Source organism: Salvelinus sp. IW2-2015, linkage group LG18, assembly GCF_002910315.2.
Source record: "Salvelinus sp. IW2-2015 linkage group LG18, ASM291031v2, whole genome shotgun sequence".
Lineage (NCBI taxonomy): Eukaryota > Metazoa > Chordata > Actinopteri > Salmoniformes > Salmonidae > Salvelinus > Salvelinus sp. IW2-2015.
In genome coordinates, this window is record NC_036858.1 from 2220599 (window position 1) to 2227758 (window position 7160).

Sequence of the window (7160 nt, forward strand, 5' to 3'; positions counted from 1 at the left end):
ATGGCCTAGTCAAAGCCCAGACCTCAATCCAATTGAGAATCTGTGGTATGACTTAAAGATTGCTGTACACCAGCGGAACCCATCCAACTTGAAGGAGCTGGAGCAGTTTTGCCTCGAAGAATCCCAGTGGCTCGATGTGCCATGCTTATAGAGACATAGCCCAAGAGACTTGCAGCTGTAATTGCTGCAAAAGGTGGCTCWACAAAGTATTGACTTTGGGAGGGTGAATAGTTATMCACACTCAAGTTTTCAGTTTTAAAATCTTATTTCTTGTTTGTTTTACAATAAAACATATTTTTCATCTTGAAAGTGGTAGGCATGTTGTGTAAATCAAATTATACAAATCCCCCCCAAATTAATTATAATTCCAGGTGGTAAGGCAACAAAATAGAAAAAATGCTTTCGCAAGCTACCGTACATACACTAATGGTTAAGATAGAGTATCTTCCTCCCYGGGGTTTTCAAGAGGTGAACTATAACAGTAGACTACTGTAAGAACTTTAAMGTGTTGGGCCAGTAGCCGAAAGGTTGCTGGATCGAATCCCCGACCTGACAAGGTAAAAAATTGTCAATTGGCCCCTGAACAAGGCAATTAACCCAGTGTTCCCCGGTAGGCCGTCATTGAAAATAAGAATGTGTTCTTAACTGACTTGCCTAGTTAAATAAAGGTTCAAATAAAATTAAAATAAAAAATAAAAAAGGTGTTCATTTTAACATATTAACACTGTTTTTAGATGCTGTACTATACAGTATATTCTAAATAACAATTACTTGATTGACCTGCACCACACGTACCAAGGGACATTGACATTATAGTACAAGCTATGAGCCAGAAATCATAAATAAGAATGCTCTTATATGTTATAGTACGTCTGGTATAAGTCAGTCAAGGACATCTGAACCAGGGCAAGGCTAGGGGCTGTGAGGATGCAGGATTCTGTCTGATGTATTTGTGGTTCACTTCTCTATGTCATCATCAGCAGTAGAAACACGTCTAGCCTTCTGCCCAGCCCTGTCTCCACAATCACCCACAAGAGAGAAATTTTATATTCTTATTCATATGGTTCATTAGGAACGCTGCAAAGACTGTGACAATTATGTGACTCACAGCAGGCCGGCCGCCATGGGGAATGGAAATACCGATGCCTCCGAAAAATCGAAGGACAATAGTATTAATGCCGAATCCAGGGTCTCGTGGGGTGAAATGTAATTTTGCTAAATAGACTCAGGTGTGGGCTTCAAAAAATCCCCGCACTGTGCCTTAATATGTGAGCAATCTAGGTGCTATTTTCAAATCTTGGTTGCACTTGTAGATTGTTTTGTGGTTGAATACGTTTTTTGTGTTATCCAGATAAGTGATTGACAGGTAATTTGCCTTCTCTGGGTTTAGATTTGTTTTAGAATTAGGTGGGAGCTGTTACTGGGCAGTAGTAGGGTAAGGGGTCAGGTGTGTGGCAAAGATTCTAGGGACTGTCTGCTCAGATGGAGTGTGGTTCAGGGAATAGGAGGGGTTGCTACAGATGATGTGTGTGTGTGACATAGCGATAGTAGGTTGTATTGTTAATAGTTGGAGGTGTCGGAGTGTGTGTGTGTGTGTGTGGCTGTGATGTGTGGTGGCAAGGTTGAGGCGATTTGTGGGTAAGAGACGATTAATCGTACCTTACTGTCTGGGACGTGGGGATGGGAACAACAGAGAACTAGCTGTAATTGGCAGAGAGTTGGACTCTACTTTTTTATGTGGTCCTAAAAATCAAGTTGACTGCCTTGTGGGATGCTCACCAAGGCCAGGCCAAAAACTTCCAGCCGGTCATTTCAAACAGCTCTTACACTAAAAGGGCCCTACATATTCACACGTCTCCCGTTTCTTTTTTGAGTATACTTTCTATTCGTATGCGATTGATTCAATCTCACAGTATGATTACCAACCTCATAGTGGCAAATGTAGTTTCTTAGGCCCTGGAATAGCAGCTGTGTTTCCAATCCTCAGTAGCAGCTCTCACTGATAATGCCAATGACTATGAGGGTTTATCATACTTACTTGCATTGGCATTGTAATGGCTAGAAAAGATATTAACCTGTACACTACCTTGCAAAAGTATTTATCCCACTTGGTGTTTTCCTATTTTGTTGCATTACAACCTGTAATTAAATACATTTTTTATTGGATTTCATGTAATGGACATACACAAAATAGTCCAAAATTGGTGAAGTGAAAAAAAAAAAAATGTTTAACATATAAAAACGAAACAAGTGGTGTGCAACATATGTGTTCACCCCCTTTGCTATGAGGCCCCTATACATAAGAATCGTGGTGTAACCAATTACCTTCAGAAGTCACATGAATATTAGTTAATTGCACCACATTTGGACTTTATTTAAGTGCTCAGTAGCTTCAGTATATATACACCTGTTCTGAAAAGGCCCAGAGTCTGCAACACAACTAAGCAAGGGGCACCACCAAGCAAGTGGCACCATGAAGACCAAGGAGCTCTTACAAACAGGGTCAGGGACAAAGTGTGGAGAAGTACAGATCAGGGTTGAGTTATAAAAAAATATCCGAAACTTTTGAACATCCCACGAGCACCATTAAATCCATTTATTAAAAAATGGAAAGAATATGGGCACCAACAACAAACCTGCAAGAGAGGGCTCGCCCACCAAAATCTCACCGAACCAGGCAAAGAGGGCATTAATCACAGAGGCAAACAAGAGATCAAAGATGACCCTGAAGGAGCTGCAAAGCTCCACAGTGGAGATTGGAGTATCTGTCCCATAGGACCACTTTAAGCTGTACACTCCACAGAGCTGCCTTTATGGATAGAGTGGCCAATAAAAGCCATTGCTTAAAGAAAAAATAAGCAAACACGTTTGGTGTTCGCCAAAGGGCATGTGGGAGACTCCCCAAACATATGGAAGAAAGGTACTCTGGTCAGATGACACAAAAATGTAGTTTTTTGGCCATCAGGAAAACGCCATGTCTGGCACAAAACCTGACACCTCTTCCTCACCCCCGAGAACACCACAACATGAAGCATCAATGCTGTGTGGGATATTTTCATCGACGCAGGGACTGGGAAAACTGGTCAGAATTGAAGGAATGAGTGGATGGCACTAAATACAGGGAAATTCTTGAGGGAAACCTGTTTCAGTCTTCCAGAGATTTGAGACTGGGACGGAGGTTCACCTTCCAGCAGGACAATGACCCTAAGCATACTGCTAAAGCAACAACTCAAGTGGTTTAAAGGGAAACATTTAAATATCTTGGAATGGCCTAGTCAAAGCCCAAGACCTCAATCCAATTGAGAATCTGTGGTATGACTTAAAGATTGCTGTACACCAAGCGGAACCCATCCAACTTGAAGGAGCTGGAGCAGTTTTGGCCTCGAAGAAATCCCATGGCTCGATGTGCCATGCTTATAGAGACATAGCCAAGAGACTTGCAGCTGTAATTGCTGCAAAGGTGGCTCACAAAGGTATTGACTTTGGGAGGGTGAATAGTTATTACACACTCAAGTTTTTCAGTTTTAAAAATCTTATTTCTTGTTTGTTTTACAATAAACCATATTTTTCATCTTGAAAGTGGTAGGCATGTTGTGTAAATCAATTATACAAATCCCCCCCAAATAAATTATAAATACCAGGTGGTAAGGCAACAAAATAGAAAAAATGCTTTCGCAAGCTACGTGTACCATACACTAATGGTTAAAATAGAGAGTATCTTCCTCCCGGGGTTTTCAAAGAGGTGAAACTATAACTAGTAGACTACTGTAAGAACTTTAATGTGTTGGGCCAGTAGCGCGAAAGTGTTGCTGGATCGAATCCCCGACAAGGTAAAAAAGGAAAAACCGCTTTCGTTTCCCCCTACCCCGCACCACCCTCGCCATTCCCACCGAGACTTATACCTGAAGAAGGAGAAGATGGAAGACAAGGTAAAAAAAAAATTTGGAGAGGGGTAGGAGACGCAGCGGCCCGAGAAGACAAATACGATATTACAGGATAGAGCTGAGAAACGAAGAATGACAGGCAATAAAATAGGACTCGAAAAATATGGGAGTATTAAAGAGGTAATGTACAGAGTGTTGGGCAGAATAAGTGTTATGGGGAGAGTCGAATATGGGGCTATAGAAAGGAGGGCAGGGATGATGGTGTGGATAGCGGCCGGGACGGGTGGTAGTAGTGGGGAGATGAAGTACCGATCGGGGGTGCGTTGGAAGCGGGAAAAAAATCAGGAAGTGGAAAATTTATAAGAAGATCTGATAATAAGAAAGAATAGAAATAAAACAAAGACTTGATCAACGGAACGCCTGACAAGGTAAAAAATTGTCAATTGGCCCTGAACAAGGCAATTAACCCAGTGTTCCCCGGTAGGCCGTCATTGAAAATAAGAATGTGTTCTTAACTGACTTGCCTAGTTAAATAAAGGTTCAAATAAAATTAAAATAAAAAATAAAAAAGGTGTTCATTTTAACATATTAACACTGTTTTTTAGATGCTGTACTATACAGTATATTCTAAATAACAATTACTTGATTGACCTGCACACACACGTACCAAGGGACATTGACATTATAGTACAAGCTATGAGCCAGAAATCATAAATAAGAATGCTCTTATATGTTATAGTACGTCTGGTATAAGTCAGTCAAGGACATCTGAACCAGGGCAAGGCTAGGGGCTGTGAGGATGCAGGATTCTGTCTGATGTATTTGTGGTTCACTTCTCTATGTCATCATCAGCAGTAGAAACACGTCTAGCCTTCTGCCCAGCCCTGTCTCCAACAGCACAAATCACTCTACTTTCTCTCTCCACGACACATGCACACACACACACACACTTCTCTCTCCCCGACCTCAACCTTCACCTCATAGGCCAAAGACAGAGATGAAGAGCACCAGGCATTACACACACACACACACACACACACACACACACACACACACACACACACACACACACACACACACCACACACACACACACACACACACACACACACAACACACACACACACACACACACACACACACACAACACACAGATTCGGATGAACAGCCATTAAATCTGTCTCAATGGAAGAGAAGAGGTTATTCTGGACAGAACAGACAGACAGACACAGACAGAACAGACAGACGAAGCCAAACGGATGCCAGCAGGATCAGTACAGTCTCCTCTCTAAACCTGTTAAACTGTAAACCTCCGCACCTGTTAAACTGTAAACTCCGCACCTGTTAACTGTAACTCCGCACGTTAAACTGTAACCTCCACACACATTAAACTGTAAACCTCCACACCTCTTAAAGGGTAAACCTCACACGCGTAAACTGTAAACCTCCACACCTCTAAAGGGTAAACCTCCACACACCATTAAACTGTAAACCTCCACACCTCTTAAAGGGTAAACCTCCACACACATTAAACTGTAAACCTCCGCACTCTTAAAGGGTAAACCTCCAACACATTAAACTGTAAACCTCCACACCTCTTAAAGGGTAAACCCTCCACACGCGTTAAACTGTAAACTCCACACCTCTTAAAGGGTAATCTCCACACTCTTAAAGGGTAAACCTCCACACTTCGTAAAGGGTAAAGCTCACACCCGATAAACTGTAAAACTTCACACCTCTTAAAAGGTAAACCTCCACACCTCTTAAAGGGTAAACCTACCACACCTCTTAAACGGTAAACTCCACACCTCATGGAGGGTAAACCTCCACACCTTTAAAGGGTAAATCTCCACACCTTCTTAAAGGGTAAACCTCCACACCTTTAAAGGGAAACTCCCACACCTCTTAAAGGGTAAATCTCCACCTCTTAAAAGGGTAAACCCCCACACCTGTTAAAGGGTAAAACCCCACACCTGTTAAAGGGTAAAACCCCCACACCTGTTAAAGGTAAACCCCCCGACAACCTCTTAAAGGGTAACACCCACACTGTTAAAGGGTAAACTCCACACTCCTTAAAGTGTAAACCCCCACACCTCTTAAAGGGTGAACCTCCACACCTGTTAAACTGTAAACCTCCACTTGGTCAACAACAAGTCCACGCCTAAGACAATGTAGCCTGACACCCCTTTTCAACCTATAATAAATAAATAATACACACCATTTAGTGGACACAATTTATCCAAAGCGACTTACAGTCATGCATGCCTACAATCTACATATTGGTGATCCCAGAAATCGAACCCACTACAACGGAGATGCTCAACACACAAAGCTACAAAGGACCAACCTTCTGTGGTGTTGAGCTACTCCGCACTCCTCAAGTGATTCCCTGGTCCCCTATGCATCAGGGTAATACCACAACTATAACAAACAGCAAACAGCACAGTAAAAAGGAAGTGAATAACGACCTATTCAGTCTAATGTAGTGTTGAGCTGACTACAAACTCCCTAAAGTAAGATTAGGGACATAACTTCATTTGAGATGCAAGGGGAAAGTGTTGAGCAGAGCAGAGGTTGCCGGGTGTCTGTTGACAGAGGCAGAATGATAATCCAGCTAAAGGAAGTTATCCAGCGATGATTTATATGTCTCTCCTGTTTGCTCTTCATTAAGTCACTGTCTCTCTGTAATGGCGAACACACAAGGAAGGGAGGAGGAGAGGAGAGCTTCTTCGTTTGGCTTCATTGGAGAGAGAGAGAGAGAGCACGAGAAGAGCACGAGAAGAGAGAGCACGAGGAGAGGCACGAGAGAGAGCACGAGAGAGAGCACGAGAGAGAGAGCACGAGAGTGAGCACGAGAGAGAGAGACGAGAGAAGCACGAGAGAGAGCACGAGAGAGAGAGAGCGAGAGAAGCACGGAGAGAGAGCGAGAGACAGCGAGGGAGAGAGAGAGAGAGTAAGAGAGAGAAAGATAAATTACTTGGAAAGAATTAAACAAAAAAACGAAGCAAACTAGAATGCTATTTGGCCTAAACAGAGAGTATACACAGTGGCAGAATACCTGACCACTGTGACTGACCCAAACTTAAGGAAAGCTTTGACTATGTACAGACTCAGTGAGCATAGTCTTGCTATTGAGAAAGGCCGCCGTAGGCAGACCTGGCTCTCAAGAGAAGACAGGCTATGTGCACACTGCCCACAAAATGAGGTGGAACCTGAGCTGCACTTCCTAACCTCCTGCCAAATGTATGACCATATTAGAGACACATTTTCCCTCAGA